The 22804-nt window shown below is 39.1% G+C and overlaps 2 long non-coding RNA genes across 2 annotated transcripts in view; one reads left to right on the top strand and one right to left on the bottom strand.

Annotated features, from left to right (window-relative positions):
* Positions 1-22804, top strand: part of LOC308705915 — a 468550-nt gene that overhangs the window by 426775 nt on the left and 18971 nt on the right. The window lies entirely within an intron of this gene.
* LOC308705914 overlaps positions 4289-22804 on the bottom strand; it is a 29803-nt gene continuing 11287 nt past the window's right edge. Inside the window, exons 2-3 of the long non-coding RNA XR_014031983.1 lie at positions 7299-7362; positions 4289-4423 (exon numbers count right to left, since the gene is read on the bottom strand). This is a non-coding gene — a long non-coding RNA (uncharacterized lncRNA). The remainder of the gene's footprint in view (positions 4424-7298; positions 7363-22804) is intronic.

The following is a 22804-nucleotide window of genomic DNA, read 5'->3' as shown; positions in this document are numbered from 1 at the left end:
TGTTTTGCATTGTTCGAGCATGGTACAATATAAAAATATTGACTATTGTCATTGATTGTGTGAAAAACTATAAAGTTTATTGCTCTTTTGCTGCATTTTCCAATGACCTCTCTGACTGGTGGATTTTGGGTAGTGTGGTTTTCTAACACACACTTTAAATATATATATATATGATATGATAAACTGACTTGTAGCTTCTACAGAACCATTTATCATTGCCTACTAATAGTGTTGATATGTTATCATTAAAAAAATCACTATAGAGAAACTGATTTCTAGTTTTATGTCCAGAACCAAAATGTTGTGTGTAAAAAAGGAAGTTAATGGATAGAGAGAAGTGAAATGATGAATGGTGTTGGTAAATTATACAGGCTGACTTAAACCTTACACACGTGCACTGCTCACTCATTATGTATACTATTAATGCTGTATAACAGCACTGTAGTGTCGCCTTCTACAGTACAGGCACAGAAAAAGATGGTACCGGGTTCATTTTGGTAACACTAAGCCACGCAACTGTATATGGGCCGGTGTGTATGTACAAATGCACGTGAGCTATACTGCACATGTCAGGTGAGTCCCAGCATAGCTTAAGCATAGTGTTCAAGTTAACAGTGACCAAAAAACAATGAGCCCACCAAGACCTCTTGCAATCAGACAAACCAGCTTAATTAACAATCCAGCTTGATCCAAAGACCCACAAACCCAGTTCACTGACGCACTGACCAACAAGTCCAGTTCACGCACACAATCTCGACCCCATTTCAGTTCACACAGCGTTCCTCAGGTAGAGGAACAAGATCATCAGCCCATGCCATCAGACACCCTTGAGCCGAGAGGAGAGGGAGCAGGTCAGGGTGTAATCGGAGTGGAGATGTTAATCTGCCCGTGTGGGTACTGGAAGGATAATTGTTGCAATGCTCAGCTCAGGTGATTGATGCCACTGATCTGGAGAAGTTAAGCCAAGATTTACAATCGTGATGCTCTGCCTTCACTCTCTCTCTCTCTCTCTTGCTCAATCTTCCTTTGATTCTCTCCACTTCCTGCTTTCAAACTCTCCTTCCTTTTGCCTTTCATCCACTCTCCATGTTTGTGTCAGCCCTTTCAAGCCTCCCTAACTCTCTCTCTCTTTCTCCCCCGGGGTAAGTATGAATATTCTCTGGCACGTCTAAACCAGAGGCAGTGCGGGGCCGGGGGAAGGGTCCGCGGCATAGCTTTAGCTGGAGTAATGAGGACTAATCCCCCGCTGACTGGGTCCTGTTTAAACAGCTCCTGCCTGAGCCACCCAGTAATAGAGTAATTAACCTCTGTGCCCTCTCCTGCCCACCTGCACTGTGCCACTACACTCCACTTTACTTACTACGCCAGACAATCCGTCCTTTCCATTTGGCCCTCCAATTGCCACAAACAAGAAAAGGGAGAGGGAGATGGAGAACAGAAGGTGGGAGAGATAGGAAGTATGACTAGAACAAAACAACACAACATGATCGTCTAAAAGACTAGAAGTTACTAAAATGAGTCAGGAAACTACTCAAACAGGTGCAAAGTTGGCAACGCTATTGGTCCATAAGTATACAGCCTGTGATGTGTATGTATGAAAGTGAAAGTTCACCCAAAAATGAAAAACTGTCATCATTTACTTACCTTCATGTCGCTCCAAACCTGTATGACTGACTTTCTTCAGTCAGTGCCTTTAAATGAAAGTGGAATCTGATTGGTCAATCAATAATTTAATCTATCTATCTATCTATCTATCTATCTATCTATCTATCTATCTATCTATCTATCTATCTATCTATCTATCTATCTATCTATCTATCTATCTATCTATCTATCTATCTATCTATCTATCTATCTATCTATCTATCTATCTATCTATCTATCTATCTATCTTTATTTGATCTACAATACAGTAAAAACAGTAATATTGTATGATATTATTAAAAACATCAAACAACTGTTTTCTATTTTAACATATTTTAAAATGCAATTTATTATTGTGATGGCAAAGCTGAATATTCAGCATCATTACTCCTGTACAGTAATCCTGTAAACATGATCCTTCAGGAATCATTCTAAAATGCTGATTTGGTGCTCAAGAAAAATTTCTTGTTATCAAAGTTGGTCTGCTTAATATTTACAATACTTTTTTAGTATTTAGTATTTAGATTCTTAGATGAAAACAACAGCATTTATTTGGAAAATAAATCTTTGCTGACATTATAAATGTCCTTATTGTCTTTGATAAATTTAATATTCCCTTGCTGAATAAAATTATTAATAAATAAAAAATATCAGATTGTTAGCCTATTATAAAAAATACTAAATATTTTCTTCTGTCTAAATACTCTCTTCTGTTATCATTTACTCACCTTCATGTCATTCCAAACCTGTATAACAACTTCATTTCTCCTTTGGAACACAAAAAGGCACATATTTAAAAAAAAACTTTCATTGTATGGACATAAAAAGTATTTAACACATCCTTATTTTGTGTTCAAAGGAAAGTAAGAAAAAGAAAGACTAATTGCAAACTGCACAATACAAGGAATCATTGATGTCTGTAGGCTGTATGGTTGGGATGAGTTACTTTCCACCATTTGTGTAAAGGCCTATGTCCTATTAGGTAGTGGGCATATAAGTTATTATTATAAATTGTAAGCAATGTAAAATGAATTTTTGTTCATGAACAAAACGCTCCTCACTGCTTTTCCCCTTTTATTTCTACTTCTGTTTTGGGGGACAAATGAAGTTCGATTGATGAAGGCGTGTTAAGCGCACAGTCTGTCTCTTGTCAGGACAATCCGTTTTGACAGAGCCATCCGTTTACAGTTGCTAGCTATTGATCTGGTTTTCAACACATCACACCAGGCAGTTTCCTGCAGCATGCTAACAAAAACACTCAGGTACGATCAAAAAGCCCCACACGACACGAGAGAGCTCATCTGCACCCAGCGGAAAGCCGCGTCTTCCCACACGCTCGTGCGTACGCTCTTTGGAGACGGCTAGTTTCTGAGAGAGTTAAGGGGCTTTTGCGTCTGAAGAAATCAGCCAGAGCTTGCATTAAGGTAGATGAAATCTTATGATGTGTGGTGGGTGAATGGTTTGTTTGTGTCATTAAGAAGCAGAAAGCAAACAGCGTGAACTTGCCGTGTGTACTGTCTGAGGAAAGTCAAGATTAAGGGATGTTCAGAGACCTTCGTCTGTCAAAACTTCAAAGTTGCCATAGGCTCTCCTTGTTCTGGCGGCGTAGCAACCAAATCGCAAAAACTCAGCAGCCTCTGAGGCTGTCAGAGGCCTCCTGACACCCCCTTTATCAGGTGTACAGAGCTTTAATGCCATCCTAGATAAATAAACCAAAACTGCTGGGAACACTGGCGCCCCCTTCTAGGTTACTGATAGTAGCAACGCTACTAAACTAAAGGGGTCATGACATGGATTTTTTATTTTATTTTAAAGTCACCATGAAACGGAAGTTGCTACAGTATTTTCTTCCCTATTGTGACGTATATCTGCGTGAAACGGATTCTCGAACATAAAAAAAGTAGGGTGGTAATTGATTTTGCCCATCAGAATTGATTGGATGGTTGTGGTTTGCCATTGCTGAGATCACATGTGAGTGACACGTTGTACCGCCCTCGTGTCAGTAAACACATCATCAGAGAGAGGAGAAATTATTTTAATTAAAGATTATGAAGGCACATTATTATTCAAAACAATTATAATAATAATAGTGTTCATGGATAAATCATTTATAATAAAAAATTTGTTTACAATAAATCAGATAAAATGTATTTTAAAACTATAAAAACATAATATAATATATACATATATATATATATATATATATATATATATATATATATATATATATATATAAATGCTTCAAAGTAGTAATCCATTTTTGTTATGGCTAAAATGTGTTTCATCTAAAATTTTATGGATTGCTTATGAGAAAAATACTTAAAGCATGGATGGGACATTGAGTCACATGCACATACACACACACACACACACACGCACAGTTTTTAATCATTATATGTATTAATAAAGTGTAGTGTTACCGGGGACCGGTAATGAATCATATTTTTTAAGTGTTCTAGGTAGTTTTATCATGTTTTTTTAATTTATTTTAATTTTTGAAAAGCTTATGTCTTAGCAAGCTATACAACACAAATAGCTTGCAACAAGTACTGAGGCTGCAAGTTTTTATATAGCTACATTTAATCTGTTTAATTAAACTATTCTCATTTTCAGAGACAAACTGAATCAAATCCCCCATTTGAATCACCTGGGGGCTCATTGCATGCATGTCTTGCAGTGGAGGATGAAATGGCCCGGGATGAGCTTGTGCAAACAGTGCTGTCATGTTGCCTTTTCTTCACTGACAGATCAGATGCATTGTGAGAATGGAAGAAAACATCTGGAGGAGACAGATGGAAGAAACAAGAGAGAAAAGAGGCAGATAAATACAACCAGCTCTGTTTGGTGGACCCATTCAGACCACGCTAAGGATTTTGCTGTCTACCATTCAAAACGCACACATGGGACAGGACAGAGAATACATTCCACAAATGCATCTTTTAAATGAGAAACAAAAGACAAGAGGTAAGACAGCAAAATAATATGCAGCATCATAAGTGAAAGTCCCATAAGTCTCCTCCTCTCTTCACTGTAAGGTGAAAATAAACGTCTCTGAAATGTGTTTTTGGATTCTGCGTTGATACGTTTTGTTTCATTTCTGATTTGCTCTGTGCAGGCGAAGGGATAAGAAGCTGTTTACATTTGAAGCGGAGATCTGTCTGGCGGATTTTCGCAGCGAACGGCAATCTCGCACAACAAAACTCGTCCCTTTCAGAATGCAAAAGTAGCCCAATCCCGTTTTAGAGGCGACGGCACTGAGTTTATATGCTGATGATAGCAGCTGCACTTCCTCCTATAGATCTACGAGTGCAAATAAAAAGGAGAAGACGGGGGGGGGGGGGGGGGGGGTTACTGGATAAGACATTTCAGAAAGGGGCCACAAAAAAAAGGAAGACTGTAAAAAGGAAGGGCAAATTAATTTAATTTCCTTTAGAAAAGTGTGGTATACCAAGGGGGTCCCTGTAACTTGTGAAAAATTAAAAGAGACGGATTCAAACTGTCCAATTTCCACATCAAACAAACGTTGGCTCTCTGCTCCTGGAGAAAGTGCTTCATACAGCACACAGCCCTCCCCCCATTCCCCCATCCCAAACCCGCTCAGCTCTCCAACATGAACCACCAACACATTTTCTGAACACTCGCAGTATTCTCGGTTTCCTTATTAATGCCGCTCTCTAATTCCCATAAGCACTGTACTGGTTACACTAGCCACTGTCTCTCCCCTGTCTAATTATACCCTTGTGAGTCTATTAATCAACCTGTGAATTATTTAAGAAGGAGAAATCTTCTGTCTGTAACTGACTTTGACAGGGGAGGGGGGTGGGGGGGAGCAAGGGAGGGCCAAGGTAGAGGATGGAGAGAGAGAGCATAGTATGGAGGGGGAAGGAGAAAAGAGAAAGAGAAATACGGAATGAGGGTCTACCGTCCTGGTGCGTCCCTGAGGACTGACGCTGGTGCAAGTCTCTGGCACTGAAACGAGGCAGATCCTCGTCAAAATACACTTTATGTTTGTTTTTTTACCCTCAATCCGCATAAGTTTTCATCACAAACATGAATTCATGAATATATGTAGCAGTACAGAATAAAGAGGGTTGGGAACAGGAGTGAACATAGAGAAGGAGAGAAATGAAGGCAAAGAAGTGAAATTTCTATTACGGGGGAATTTACACTTTCCGGTGTTTGACATCTAGACTCTCTTGTCCCCATTATCCAGGCATTATGGTAATGGTTAGAGTGTTTTTTACCACGTTGCTGTGTGTATACTCATGAGCTGAGAGGAAGAGGGTGAGTTTAATGATTCCCGTTGCCGCTACCGTCCACGCTGAGCCGATCAGGGCCGGAAGAAGCCGCTTTTAAAGTAAGATCACCATTATTTTTCCATGCGAGGTGTTCTCCGTTAGCCCCTGCAAAGTGCCTGCCAATCCCAGAATAGTAATAAATTAGGCATTAGATAAATAAATAAGACAGCCCACATCATTCTGGAATATGAGATGTTAAAGAGTCTGTGTGTCAAAGGTTGTGTGGATACGTTTGTTGGAGTTGTCTCCTTTATGTGCGTCGGGTTAAAGTAAGCTCCTCTCATTAGGACCTGAGCAGCGCTGCTGTCTGTGGCTGAAGCTCACCGCTCTCTGCAGGATGTTTATTAAATTAATAAAAAGTAGCTTGCGGCGAACGGAACACAGGAAAGCCCCGGGTACGGCTGTGATTGGCACCCTCGGCTGGCCCGCACTCTCTCAGGAGGCCAACTGCATTTGCTTTAACTAACCGGCCGTGACTGAGGGCGCAAGCTGACATGTCTCTCTCTCTCTCTCTTTGGTTCTCATACCTCTTTCATTGTGAAAGGCCTCAGAATGCACTGGGAAGGCACAGTGACATTCGTGGGAAAGAGAGTGGCCCGTGTTTGGTGAGAGTCTATTATAAAAACAGAAAAAAGTTGAACGAGAGCACTGAGTGTAAATAGAAGATGCTGATTGGTCAAAAACAGAGGAACAACCACAGGAACTAGGTTTCTCTAATGTCAACGGAACATTAATTCCACCTGAAGTAAGTGTCGAAGGAAACTCTACAACCTGCATTATGTCTCGGCGGAAATTACTCAATACAATAAAGTTGCTGGGAAAAGTATGTGATCCCTTTGAATTTGCCAGGATTGTACTTAACATTTTCCATTTGAACTAAGTCACAACAATAGACACAGTCTACTTAATGGGATAGCTCACCTGAACTATCCCATGTCGTTCCAAATCTTTATACCATTCTTTCTTCAGGGGATCAAGAAGATATTTAAAAAAATGTATACATTTGTTTTGGACCCCATTGATTTTCATTGTATGGAAATCATTTAAACATTCTTCAAAATATATTATTTTGTGTTCCACAGAATAAAGAAGGTCAGATTTAGAACAACATGAGGGTGAGTAAATATAATGAGAGTATTTTCAGTCTAGGGTCATGCCAAATCATTGGGTTGAGATCAGTACAGGGAAACACAGTGCCTTTTTCTGCAACTGCACTTACAATCCTGCAAGAAAATCAGCATGAAATGGTTTTAATGAAATATAAACACTGACATGCACAGAAGTCCTGATTAGATGAATTGCAATTAGTCACACTATGATATTTACTACTATCCTTTTAGTGCAAAAAGTGTGTACCTTCCTTTCACTGGGGATTCCGTCTTAGGAGCATCTTCAAACAGACTACATTAGCGTAATTCTCCTGAAAGACAAATTATGAAATGTATAATCAACTACTTTAATTGTTTTCAAAATAAACAATAACATAATCCAGACAATGGGCCTACTGCTCTCAAAGGACAGAAGACAAGGGGGGTCTATTTGCATGTTAACTTTTCACTAAGAATCGTCATAGGCGGTATATAAGACAAAGATTTTCATGCAGCAGATTTTCATGTGCAAATTTCAGCTGCATGTTTGTACCCAACACATTATTATTTCATCAGCGGCCCTCACGGGACTCCGCGGTACGTTATTCTTGCATCCCCATGGAAGTGTCAAGTCTCTGGCCTCCTTTAGGACCTCTTCAGTGTGTTTACTCTCAGTTGAAGACTGAGCGGGCCACAATTTTGCAAAGAGAGAACTCATTAAATGCTAAGACACCACTTGTGACCAGTGTTAGCCGTGTTAGCCATGGTAATTGCATGTACACTGTCCAAGTTGACACTTGCTGGCTCTCAAGTCAACATCAGGCGTTACAGTCAATTAGCAGGCCTTAGCAAATGCTTTGAGGTGTGGGAACAAGTTCTCATAAACTGGAACAGTCATCCTGGTTGGCAGCACGATTGGCCATATTTGTTGGGGGGGGGGGGCTATTTCGAGCCTTTTAAACCCTTAACAAACTGAGACAAACAAATCCAAACAGCAGCAAATGCACAGAGCAAAACACACTCATTAATACAGAAAGCGAGAGCAATGAGCCAAACAAAGAGGCCCTGATAAAAGTGAATACATGCATCCAGATTGACTGTACTCTAACTCTGGCAAACATAGTTTTTCACAGGCTGAGAATATGAAATTACGGCGTTGCTAATGTGCTCCCAAAATGATTTGATCAGTGGTGCTTTCAAAAGAGACAAAGATTAGATGTCATTTATCAATGTTTAAAAAAAAAAAGACTTATTTTAAAATAAAAACGTATTATTTTGTCTTCTTAAGCAGCTAAGCATACTATAAATGAATAAAAATATTACAAAACTATTATTTAAAAAAGACAAGATTATTACTGCTAAATTATGAAGTGTTTGTCTCTCTGAGAAACTGATCACGTCATAACAACGTCAAGACACTTCTTTTTGTTGGCTTAATGCAAGGACTTTTCCACATACACTTCTATTCAAACATTTGGATCAGTAAGATTTTTTATGTTTTTGACATTATTTTAAAATATTATTACCTTTTAAAATGACCATTTTCTATTTGACAGTTTTTCAAAATTGCTAAGTTACTAAACCCCATTCTCCGAAACAAATACTCAATAAATCACTCTTTCTGCAAAACCAAGTTCAGCCTTTTTTGCAAAACTCTAAACACATTCTCACTCTCTAAAACACATTTTGTACTGTGATGCGCTTGCATGAGACAAAAGTTAAGCACAAAACCAACTGTACGAAATATAAGCCAATTCAGACAGTGTGCACAGGTGGCACAGGTGCACTGAATGTTGATATGAACAATGGATGGAAACCATGAGGGGAAGAATATGTATAAGAGGTGGTGGACGAGGAGGAAGAGGATGAGGACGAGGACGAGAAAAAGCAAGGTGTGGAGAGTGTTGTCAAGGCAGGATCCGGCACACTAGAGGGTTTTTCCCCTTTGTCTGGCAAAAGACAACGTTGCCTGTGATATGAACAAAGTCCTAAGGCCAGACCCAACACAAAGTTGAAAGAGGTCTTGATCCCTCCTGAAGGACTTCAACACAAGATGTTTTTTTTTTGGGGGGGGGGGGGGAGAAAGTAGTCTACCCATAATATGAAGCTTTACCTGTAAATATGAAGACACAATTGCAAGTCTGACTGATTTTAAATTGTAATTTTGGCCACCGCTGAAATGGGCCATTCCATTAACATTACCTGAGCAGTTTAATTAAATACACTATAAAACCTCAACAACAACAACAACACTGCAATAAGAGTGCAGTTTATCTGTCAATCAATGCATGTGTTCATCACTAGAATAGTTATACATAAATATATATGTGCAGTGTGCACCCAAACTTTCTAACGCCCCTGAAGGCCATTGTGTAATTCGCACCCTAATTTGAACTACTGTATTTTTACAGTATGCAAGTGTTGAATATACAGACATTCAATACTATGCAATATTCAATCCAATACTTGGAGTATATTCAGTATGCACTTCAGTTATGTAACTGCATAATTTGTTTACTGTATACATTATACATTTGTTTCTGTAACTACATGCTCTGTATGCCTTGTTCTCCATTTTTTTGTTGTTGTAGTGTCTAATGAATGATCTGTAATGTTTTAATACTGAAGGATGTATGTATGATCTGAAAGCACTGTTTGATTTTGAGTACAGGTGAAATGGTTTTGTGCCGATTCTTTGCTTTTGCCAGAAGAGTCAGGGGTTTCGTAAAAGTAGTTTGATGATTTGTTTTTGTTTTAAATGTTGTGAGAAAATGGATCAATGTTTCAAGAAATGTGTCTTAGCAATTGTGAAAAACTGTAATATATTTAAAATGTGATTTATTCCTGTGATGGCAAAGCTGAATTTTCAGCATCATTACTCCAGTCTTCAGTGTCACATGATTCAGAATCGTTCTGATTTTGTGCTCAAGAAACATGTCTTGTTATTATCACAGTTGAAAAATGTTTTTTGTAGAAACCATGATGCATTTTTTAGGATTCGCTGATTATTAGAAAGTTCAAAAGAATCTTTTTTTAAATGGAAATCATTTGTAAAGTTACAATGAAATCTCATTGGTCCACATTTCCACTCCACATTACCACATTAAACATAAAATATCTCCTGATTGGCTGTGATTGTGTCATGTCATTCAGCACCATCATCTTCAGTGTGGAAAGAAAGATTTTTTGTAATTCAGAGAGACCGGTGTATCTAACAAAAACTTCTCTAATGATCCAACTTACATCTATTTTATGACAGACATAGTAAATCTATAATATAAACTGCGTGTAAACAACTTGACTTCAAACACTGTTGGATAAATCTTGTGATAAAGCTTGCTGACTTGTTAACTTATCCAGAGCCGTGAAGAGAGTAGCGACTAATCTCTGTCTGCTAAAGGGCACAGCTCTGGGGAAAAGTTTCCCCTGTTCCAGTTTACCATTTTGGACTTTTTACAGCAGCTTCTGCATCTTCTCAAAGACTGAAGTTATTGCACTTAAATTGTTGGTCTTTTGCAACTTTTATTGACAGCGACAGCACAAATGACTATGCCACGGCTCCAACTAAAACATATTTTATCATTTAATATTAGTTCAACAGTATTGTAGTATCTTAGGAATGATTAAGCAGTTATTAGAGACAGTTTACCCAAAAATAAAAAATAAATCAATTTTAATTTACTACAGTAAAGTTAAGTGAGTGGATCACTGAGCTGGTGTGAGTGAGTCGAGATTGGGCTATTTTGCATATTCATGGGTCCACATATACTAAATGAAGCAAAGTAACAGGGTTTGGTTTTTCTGAGTGTAAATATTTGATAATGCTTTGCACAGGGATGGTCGGTAAGCAATTCTTTCACACAGTCTAATGCTAACACGTGTAATGTGCTAAAGTGCTTTGGTTACTTTCAAAACAGTATTATAGTTGCATATTTTATTTATTCGCAGTGCTGCACACTTGCCCGCTAGGCATCCATATTAAGTATTACTGTAAACATGTTATTCATTTGTTTGTTTGTTTTTGTCAAAATTGTCAGGGTCAATCAACAGTATGCTCCTGTCAATAGATTCTAAATTGTACATGACCTAGAATAATCTGGGAGAAACAACAGTACATTTCTGTACCCCTTTTCCCTGGCTCTCACAACCTTTGAAAAAAATTCAACAGTTGCCCTTCTTTAACACAATGTCCTTTGCCTTTGGTGCGCATCTTAATGACAACTAATGAGTGCCTTAAGCTTTCCTCTGCATTTGATAGCCCAAACCGCAAGCAGAGACAACTTTAAGCAGGCGAAAATATTGAGGAGGTTGAGAGACTGTCGACTTCCTTATCAAAATGAATTTTTAATTAGCAATAATCAATATTCAAGGAGATGGCTATTTGCCGTTAATAGTTCTATCAAGGATCATAAATACTTAACAGTTTTTTTTTTATGTCCTTGTAGATATAGTTAATCCCTTACTGCTAAAATGCAATCAGGCAAATCAGATACTATTAATTATGAATTGAACTATTACTGCAATTCCAGCAACTCTCGAACCTCGCATTTGCAAAGTGCATGCACAACACGCTATATACAGAGTTTTGCTCTCTCCTACTGGGATAGGCTATTTCTACTGGGCAAACGATACAGGGGCTTGTTTCATATGCAGTGTCCGTCCCGCTCTCCGGGTTTCATTTATATCAAAAAGACTCAAATAGGCAGAAAGTCAGAGAGCTTCCAGAATACCATATTGTTTCCTCCTCACCTTTTCTTTGTGAATCCAGCCAGCTGAAGAACGTCTCATTAATGTTGATAGTCAAGACTCAGACACAAAGACAGAGGGGAAAAAAAAAACAGCAAGAAATGTAGTGGGGTGGATGGTGGTAAAGCGGCAGTCTGGTATACGTGTCTTGCAGTTAACTAAAGGTACACCCCCCCCCCCCGTCTTCCTCCCTCATACCTCCCTTAGAAAGCCCAGCAGTCACGGTGCATTAGTGCAGTGAGCGGAAAGTCACATAGTTGAGATTTGCACTCCAAAAATAGTCATTTAACGTTGTGGCAGTGGCACGGGGTGGCATCGGAAAACCTGGATGCCTGAGGACACCCCCAAATAAATCTTCTCTATACTTTCTACAAGCAGACTGTGGGAAGGAGAGAGGGGTGCTGCAATGGGCTATGTGAGGTATGGAGGATCCTGAAGGAGACCCACAGGAGAGATGCGTCGCCTGTGGTCTTGCCTTGGGCAGGCCATGCACAGCACTCATGTGGGCTGTCAACACGGGGTTGAGAGGAGGGGCTCCCAAAAGCCTAAACCTTCACATAGCAACTTCACACTCCTAAAGATGCAGTCTGGATCTGGTAAACAATCATTGAAGCTTTGAACCTTGAAGACAATGACGTAAGAGGTAAAAGTCATTAGACTGAAGCAATTATCTCAATAGTCTATAAATAATCATCGATTAAATGTGTTATGTTGACAACCAGTGCCCCTTTGAAATGGCTACCAAACTTTGCAATGGTTTACATACAGAAAATGTGATGCTTTTGATGACAGCTGGGCTGTCAATGTAGATTCAAAAAGACATCTTTGTTTTCAATCTCCTCTTACCAGCCAAGGGCAATCATAGTTGATGAGTTGAGACTTCCTATACTTGACCAGGCTGAAGATGTGAGCCTCTGGCAAGTCTAAAAAAATGGGAAAACCATACCATCTGTTCACCCCACAATATTCAAGCATTCAGCATGCATAAGGCCTCTATAAGACTCTTCATAAAACCGACAACAACAGCGTTCCATCTCTCAATAACGTACATATTTACAAGGAGAGTTGCATCTTGCAAACATCAAAGTCTCTCAGCACTGCTCAGCGGGACATCTGGGGAACGCTGCTACGGATTCAGCAGGGAGGTCATTATCAGCCCACGTTCACAGAGTTGTCTTCATACGTGAGTCTTTTTAACGTTTGAAAGTTAACGCTGAAACAACAGTTTGACTGTATTGTTTTGAGTGGACTCCGGACACCGCCAAACTTCTCAGAGAGCAGATATTACTGGGACGATGCTCAACTACTCATGTGGTCACAGTGTGCCTGTAAAAATCATCAACCATCACGATTCAACAAGTGGAATTTCTGTTCAACATCAAACTAGAAACGGCTTGAATTTCTATATGATTTAGTAGTTTGCAGTATTTGTAAACCGGAGTGTGAATTACGGATGGGTTTGAAATTAGTCAAGCATTTAGATAAAAAAAAATATATATGACATAACAGTTTTACTTCATATTAAATAAGGAAAAATAAAAATTTAGTGACCACAAAAGTTAGAATGCATAATTTCACATGCTTGCGAATGCAAAAAAAACATGCTTGCGAGCAGAAGAGGTGTTCACCTGAGGAGGTAACCATACATAGCGACAGTAGGGGTACTTTCCATTAGGATAAGTATTAAAAAACTTTAGGTTAAGTAAGAACTGTTATTGTTTATCACTATATACATTTTCATTAGGTACACTTTATTAGGTATACCTTGCTAGTACTGGGTTGGACCCCCTTTTGCCACCAGAACTGCCTTAATTCCTCGTGGCGTAGATTCACCAATGTGCTGGAAACATTCCTCAGAGATTTTGGTTCATATTGACATGATAGCATCACTCGGTTGCTGCAGATTTGTCGGCTGCACATCCATTATGCGAATCTCCCGTTCCACCATATCCCAAAGGCGCTATATTATACTACAGATCTGGTGACTGTGGAGGCCATTTGCTTGTAGTGAACTCACTGTCATATTCAAGAAACCAATTTGAGGTGATTTGAGCTTTGTGACATGACGCGTTATCCTGCTAGAAGTAGCCATCAGAAGATGGGTACAGTGAGGTCATAGGGATGGACATGGTCAGTAACAATGCTCAATTGGTACTATAGGGGCCCAAAGCGTCCCAAGAAAATATCCCCCACACCATTACACCAGAAGCAGCCTGAACTGTTGATACAATCCATGCTTTCATGTTGCTTACACCAAATTCTGACCCTAACTGAATGTCGCAGAAGAAATTGAGACTCATCAGACTAGGCAATGTTTTTCCAATCTTCTATTATCCAATTTTGGTGAGCCCGTGCGAATATGCTCAGTTTCCTGTTCTTAGCTGACAGGAGTGGCACCCGCTGTGTCTTCTGCTGCTGTAGCCCATCTGTTTCCAGGTTCGACATGTTGTGCGTTCAGAGATGCTCTTCTGTAGACCTCAGTTGTAATGAGTGGTCATTTGAGTTACTGTGTCCTTTCTATCAGCTCGAACCAGTCTGGCCATTCTCCTCTGACCCACAGAACTGACCCTCACTGGATCTTTACTCTTTTTCAAACCATTCTCTAGAGAAAGTTGTGCATGAAAATCCCAGTAGATCAGCAGGTTCTGAAATACTCAGACCAGCCCATCTGACAGCAACAACCAGGCCATGTTCAAAGTCACTTAGTGAACTTCAGCAGATCGTCTTGACCATGTCTACATGCATAAATAAATGAAGTTGCAGCCATATGATTGGCGGATGTGTGTGTGTAATCACATAATATAAACATATTTATAATACATAAATCAAAAGAACCCTGACACTACATTCAATCACTAGTTACAACAACCAAATATACAAAAAGAGCAAAAAATAGAATGCATAGCATTCATTAGCTACAAATAAAAAAATCTCTCTAATAGTTCCCTAAATCCCACAGCTCCCTGCACTATAGAGCGGTGAAAGAAAGATGCGAAAGAAAGCCGTCTCCCACAAGTGCTTGTTAGGCCCAAATTATTATTGCAATGAATAATTTTAAAAATAAACAAGTAAATAAATAAATAAATAAATAAAGGAAACATTTATAGATCTAAGTATTATCAGAGGACCAAAAAGTTTCTTGCTGAGCTCCAGAGGCTTGTTTGAAATTTGCTTTTGTTTTTCACTTTGATCTTTAACAGTTTACCTCTCCTCCAGCACTTCACCTAACCTCCCCACTAATGCGGCATCCCATATTTCATGCAAACCTTAGCAGATTGGACACTTACACATGACATATCTTTAATAACAATAATAATAAATTTCTGTATTCTTAAAGCTTACCATGAGTAGAACACACATAAAAATGGTCATATTTTGGTATCTACTTTTGCTTACAAATGAGCATATATATGTATATGTGTGTGTGTGTGTGTGTGTGTGTATGTATAAATGTGTCACAGTATAAATATCAAATTTGTATAAAGTGCTTTTGAAGTGTTCGCAATGAATAATGTTGTAATGCTGATTCTGCACAATATCTTTTTTACTATACAATTTCTGTAATAGAAAAACAAATAAATACAGTGCATTTAGTGGTAATTGTTATTTAGTGGTTATCTTTGTTACTATTGCTCATACTTTAAGGTTTGAACAAACTTTTGCATCGTTTGTGCAACAAAATCAAATGATATCTCAGGTCGAGTGACTTGTTGAGGAGAGGTACGCTATTACCCAAACCATATAATACTGATTTAAAACCTGCCACTTCTGAGTTAGGCTAGTAAGCAACCACCCAGAAAGCCAGCAACTGCTTTGACACTAAAATTAACATGGTCAGTTTGTCAGAGGCAAGCATCATTTACATTTTCTTTCTTTTTCTCTATAATAATTCATATTTGCAATCTTATCTTCTTTAATATGTATTATGATTAACTTTTGACAGCTACATCAGCTTCTTTGACTAAAAACTGCTCCAAACTCTTACTCAGCAAAGCAGGGCGCTCAATGCAGGCCTGGACTGTAAAAAAAAAAAAAAAAAAAAAGGAAAATAAATCTAAAGAAAATGGGGCAGATGACATGACAGACAATGAGCGCAAAATTGGGAGAGACAGACAGAGAAAGCAACACTCGTAGTCGGCTCCAGACAACTCTCCATCCCGTCCCGTGGGGACGTGCAACAGCAGAGGGGGAACAACTCAACCCTCGGATCTGGTTCTGAGTGATATTGTAATGAGCCAGTTTCACTGGCCCTTCAACAAACCCCCCCAACACACACACCTCAACCAGCTCCCAAAGCCCCCGAGCGGCTCGCTCCATTCCGTTTCATCACACTTCAAACGGGTCTGGCGCGCTCTGCAGGCCTGCACCAGACCAGGGGACTGCAACATCTGCATGAGGTGGGAGGAGGGGAGGCGTGTCTCACGAGGGGACACGCAGCGTCTCGGAGCAGATGTCACACGAACCTGAACAGCAGGACGGGGGAGGGATGCCGTGAGGCACATTGCAACAGGTTGAGAGAGAGCGAGACCGTTCCTGCTGCATGGGGACCCTGTGATCCAGACTCTTCCCTGTTGTTGCCCCCTTCTGCCCCCTTTGACAATAAAATTAGGTAATTAGTTACCCTTGCCCTAATAAGCTAATCATGGACCATGTGCTTTTTCAATTATTAAAGTCGTGTCGTCCCGGGGTGCTCCCCGAGGGCTTCATGTGCAGTGCAGGAGATGGTTAGGACACCGGGTTGGGTCCGGCTGAGAGAAGACACGCTCCAAACCTTTGTTTCAACAGTCCCTCAGGCACAGAAAGCCATGCGTGATGGACCCGCCACAAAAGATCCCTTAAATAAAATTAATAGACCTCTTAAGGGAGAATCAAGCTGTCTGTCACATCACTTAACATTAGCACCCTTTCATCTCACCCTTGTTTGAAAGGCCTGGCACTTTTATTCCGGAGGATAACTTCTATCATGTCACCCAGCCCTAAAACTTGCTCTATATGGTAAAACACTAAGGCATTATTGACATTACAGTACGACTTTCTTAATTGATTTGAAATGAAGTGATGTACAAATAAATCTGACTTTATTTTATGACAGGATTAAAGAAATTTTAAAATGCGATGACCAAAAAAACAAATAACTTTTGAAGACTTTCATTACTAACCTTTGAATAACCTCAGCCTAAAATTGTGGTCACGTTTACCATTGCTCTGTGAAATTATGTGGGTGAAATCCAGTCACTTCAAAAGTAATCTGCGAGAATGGGAGTTTCCCGTGAGGGCAAAAAAGTTTCCCTAGTCAAGTCAAGTCAAGTCAACTTTATTTATATAGCGCTTTTCACAATACAGATTGTATCAAAGCAGCTTCACAGTATTAAATAAAATAGTACATCAGTGTATGTTCTGGTGTAAAACATCCACGTTTGGTAATGCAGATCAATAGCACTGTTGAATCGATTAATCAAATTAAGTATCCCCAACTGAGCAAGCCAAAGGCAACAGTGGCAAGGAACCGAAAAACTCCATTAGGTGACCTAATGGAGAAAAAAAAACCTTGGGAGAACCCAGGCTCAGTCGGGGGCCAGTTCTCCTCTGGCGTTTATGAAGTAGAGACCGGATTTAACTGTAAGATTAAAATATTATATGAATGCCTGGCTGAAGAGATGCGTCTTTAATCTAGTTTTAAACTGGGAGAGCGAATCTGAGCAACGAACAGTATCAGGAAGGCTATTCCAGAGTTTTGGTGCTAAATGTGAAAATGCTCTCCCTCCTTTGGTGGATCTGGATATCCTAGGTATGACCAGAAGCCTCGAATTTAGTGATCTTAAAGAGCGCGATGGATTATAGGGCGATAGAAGATCCGTTAAATAAACTGGAGCTAAGCCGTTTAGGGCTTTATAAGTCAGTAGCAATACCTTGTAATTAATACGGAACTTTATAGGTAACCAATGTAGTGATGATAAAATTGGTGTTATATGGTCAAACTTTCTTGATCTAGTAAGAACTCTAGCGGCGGCATTTTGGACTAACTGTAGCTTGTTTATTGAGGATGCAGGACAACCAGCTAATAAAGCATTACAGTAATCTAGTCTCGAGGTCATGAATGCATGAACTAGCTTTTCTGCATCAGAAACAGATAGCATGTTACGTAATTTAGCAATATTTCTAAGGTGAAAAAAGGCTGTTTTTGTAACATATGAAATATGATTTTCAAAAGACAAGTTACAATCTAATATAACACCCAGGTCTTTTACTGTAGAGGATAAAGTAACAGGACACCCTACTATGTTAAAGTTGTATTGAAGGAGGTTTTGTGGGCGGTTTTTTGAACCGATAAGTATTACCTCTGTCTTATCTGGATTTAATAAAAGAAAATTGTGCGTCATCCAATCTTTTATATCTTTAACACACTCTGTCAATTTGGATAATTTAGCGTTTTCATCCGGCCGTGATGAAATATATAGTTGAGTGTCATCAGCATAACAATGGAAACTAATTCCATGTTTCCTTATAATATTTCCAAGTGGCAGCATATATATTGAGAATAATAGAGGGCCTAACACAGATCCTTGCGGCACTCCATAGTTTACTGGAGTTATGATCGATTTTTCTCCGTTTAAATAGACAAAATGGTAGCGGTCAGATAGGTATGATCTGAACCAGCTTAATGCTTGTCCTTGAACACCGGTATAGTTTTGTAGCCGATCTAAGAGTATTGTATCTATAGTATCGAACGCAGCACTAAGATCAAGTAAAACTAGTATTGAGATACAGCCTTGGTCAGAAGCTAAGAGTAAATCATTTGTGATTTTAACGAGCGCAGTTTCAGTGCTATGATGCGGCCTGAACCCAGACTGAAACTTTTCATAGGTGTCATTTTCTTGCAAGAAAGAGCCCAGTTGGGCAGACACAACTTTTTCTAATATTTTGGACATAAAAGGAAGATTTGAAATGGGTCTATAATTTGCTAGGTTATTTGGGTCTAATTGTGGTTTCTTAATGAGTGGTTTTATAACTGCCAATTTAAATGTTCTTGGAACATGACCTAAAGATAAAGACGAGTTAATAATATTGAGGAGAGGCTCTTCCACTATTGGTAACACTTCTTTCAATAGTTTAGTTGGTATGGGATCTAATAAACATGTTGTTGTTTTAGAGGAAATGATAAATTTATTTAACTCTTTTTGTTCTATAGTTGTAAAGCACTGTAATTGTTCTTGCGGGGTGATAATCGAGGCTGAATTATAAGGCGCGATTGAAGATTGAACGTTTACAATTGTGGATCTGATGTTTTCTATTTTCTCAGTGAAAAAATTCATGAAATCATTACTACTAAACTGTAACGGAATATTTTGTTCAGGTGACGCTTGTTTATTTGTTAGTCTAGCCACGGTGTTAAATAAGAACCTAGGATTGTTTTGGTTATTTTCTATTAGTTTGCGGAGATGCTCAGCCCTGGCCGCTTTTAGGGCCTTTTTATAGCGTGACGTACTGTCTTTCCAAGCGATTCTAAAAACCTCTAAATTAGTTTGTTTCCATTTACGCTCTAAATTACGGGTTTCTCTCTTTAGAACACGAGTAGTATTGTTGTACCATGGTGCTTTAATTTTCTCTCTGACCTTTTTTAGTCTCATAGGTGCAACAATATCCCATTTTCCAGAGAGAACGGTGCTCATAGTGCTGGTTAGTTCGTCTAGTTCATCTGTTTGTTTAGGTTCAGGCAGCAGCTGAGACAGATCCGATAAGCAATTTGAAAAATTATCTATGGTGGATGGAAGGATTGTTCTGCCTAATCGATAACGCGGCGCAGCATGATATATTACCGGGGTACGTAATATGCAAGTTACCATGTAATGGTCAGTTACATCATCACTTTGCGGAATGATATCTATATCGGTTGGATCAGTTCCATGTGATATAATTAAATCGAGTGTATGATTAAAACGATGAGTCGGTCCGGTAACGTTTTGCTTAACCCCAAAGGAGTTTAATAAGTCTATAAACGCAGCCCCTAACGTATCATTTTGATTATCTACGTGTATGTTAAAATCTCCAACAATTAATATTTTATCGACATTGACCAATAGATCTGAGAGAAAATTTGCAAATTCTTTTAGGAAATCAGCGTAAGGCCCTGGTGGTCTATATACGGTAGCCAAGGCTAAAGATAATAGGGATGTTTTTCTATCATCTAAGAGCGTAACATTTAGTACAAGTACTTCAAATGAAATAAACTTATAACCCGTTTTCTGAGTAACATTGAGAATATCTCTATAGATAGTTGCAATACCGCCGCCACGACCAATCAGACGGGGCTCGTGCTTATAGGAGTATCCTGATGGAGTAGACTCATTTAGACCGAAATAATCATTTGGTTTAAGCCAGGTTTCAGTAAGGCAAAGTACATCTATGCTATTATCTGTGACTATTTCATTTACAATAACTGCCTTAGGTGTGAGTGATCTAATGTTTAAAAGACCTAGCTTTAGAAATTGTTTTTGTTTACTAATAGCAACATTTTCTGTTTTAATAACAATTAGATTTTTCCTAGATCCTGCAGTAGATTTATTATTTGATCGCACTAAACGAGGAATAGACACAGTTTCTATGCAATGTTCTACACTAGTATTTGGCTCAAAATCACCATAAAGTGCCTTTGAGACTTCACAATTTCCAAAAAAAAATCTGAGAATTTCCATTTAACTTCATATGTGTTGTATTAAGGAGACATTAGGCTGTTAGAAATGCATATTGGTCAAGCTCCAGCACTTTTTATAAATTAACTGCAAGCTGACAATATAAGAGCAAACCATAAAATATGTCCACCCTGTCATGGACAAATTCATAGTAGAATAAATAAATTTTCATTGCATAGTGATTATAAAATGTAGATCTGTGGAAAGATAGTGTGTCCCTTTCCCAAAAAAAACATTTTAGTTAATATTAAAAGTATTTTGATAATAATAAAGTTACTGCTTAAATATGTATTGCCCAATAAAATATGCGATAGTTGCACATTCTATTCTAAATAAAATCTAACAACAAAGATATTTAGTCAAACTTTAAAACAATACTAACCTGCCCTCATTTGTTTATTAAGAAACCACACACAAGGTTTTGTTAACTTGTTAAAATAATTAGATAATTTTCATCATAAAAGTTGAAAATGACAGGGTGGACAACAAAGTGACAGGGTGGAACTTGGCGTGACAGGGTGGACAAATGCTTTAATGAGTGAAATAGAACGGGGGAACATTTTAAAAACAACAGGACCTTCAAGAAACCCTTAACCAATATAGAAGAAGGAGGGGCCTGGCTCAGACTGATTTTCAGGAGTTGCAAATGTCCACCCTGTCATGAACCATGTCCACCCTGTCATGTGACAGGGTGGACATTTTTTGGCTAAAGTTAGTATTTAATGAGCACATGGTGTACAGCAGCTAGCAAAGTTATTCACTGTTGAAGCTGACTGTGCACTGTTTAAAATGTATATTTAGAATTTATGAAAAGTTTTTATATTAACTAATATTTCACAATGACAGGGTGGACATGTTAAGCTTGACAACACGCAACTACAAACACAATATGATGAAAATTAGGAAATTCAAGTGTAGATTCTTACTGTGTGTGTTGCAGATGTTTTAACCTCCACTGAAGAAAGACCAAATGGGGGAGGGGATGTCACTGAGTACATCAGTTGGTTTCTTAAAGGGGCGTTTACCCCATAATGACAGGGTGGACAGCAATTTTAGGGACACATGCAAACTGCTTAATATTATTATGAACATAAAATATAAATAATCAAAATGACTTGTTTTATTAAATAACTTGCTGAGGAGAATAAGTACATTAAAAAAGTATTTTAATTTTATGTAATTTAACCACTTTTTACACCCACTGAATTTAGCTGAGCAGCGTGTGGGACATGCCAAAATCGCACACATCCAATCAAAGAAAATGGTATAAAATCAGAAAAACACATTTCAAGAGACGTATCATTGTTCTTGTATGTGTGTAAGTGTTTGGCCATTTATAATACAACCTCAGAATTTCATTATTTTGCATTATGTTCATGATGACTGAGCGATTCTGATGAGGACACCAAAGGCACTTTATAGTGATATTGACCCATTTATATCAGTTAATTTGGTGCAGCAGAGACTATGATTTGGACTTTTGGTTACTAGTCAAAAGGTATTTAACGTTTTGGAGATGTTATCTGACAGAAGATCCGATCCGAATCTGTTTGGGTGTAAGCCATCAGCACGGTATAGCCTAGGACGCTCCCAAAACAGATTCCAATTATTTACAAAGAGCAGTTTCTGCTCATTGCACCATGACGTTAACCATTCATTTAGCGCGAATAATCTACTAAACTTGTCATGTCCTAGACGGTACGTGGGAAGCGGTCCTGACACAATGATCGTTATATCAGGCGATGTGCTGCGTACCGTATCGATCAGATTCCTGAAGTCTTTCTTCAGAACTTCCGTCTGGCGCAGCCTGATGTCGTTCACTCCCGCGTGCAATACCAAAGTTCCGACGCGCTCGTTATCGTTCAGAATCTCGGGAACGCGAGCAGCGATTTCAGAAACACGAGCACCAGGAAAGCAGTGACTGTGCACCTTATTTTTACCTGATGTAGCATGGACGTGCCGAACAATGGAATCACCGATGATCACAGCATCGCGTTCTGTTTCGCGAAGAGCGGAGAAGCGGTTTTGTGTGGATAACTCGAAAACCGGGAGGGTCGGAGAGGGTCTTGGTCTAGACCTGACTCGCGTCTTCCGCTGCGGAAATATCCAGGCTTCGTGGTGGCGTGTTGGAGCCGGAGTGAACGAGACCATGGCTGATCGCGACCTTGGCGCTCGGAACCGATGCCGAGTAACGCACGGAGTAGACGAGGTCGGAGTCAGCCGGTTAGTAACATTAATCTCTGATTTGTGAGCATCAGCGCGTGATGTTTCAAGAGCTAAACGCCGGTCTCTCAGCTCGGCCTGTCTCACTAAAAGGTCGTGGATCTGTTTCTCAACA

This window comes from Scardinius erythrophthalmus, assembly GCF_964197995.2.
Source record: "Scardinius erythrophthalmus genome assembly, chromosome: 17".
Lineage (NCBI taxonomy): Eukaryota > Metazoa > Chordata > Actinopteri > Cypriniformes > Leuciscidae > Scardinius > Scardinius erythrophthalmus.
This window is presented reverse-complemented; position numbering and strand designations above follow the sequence as displayed.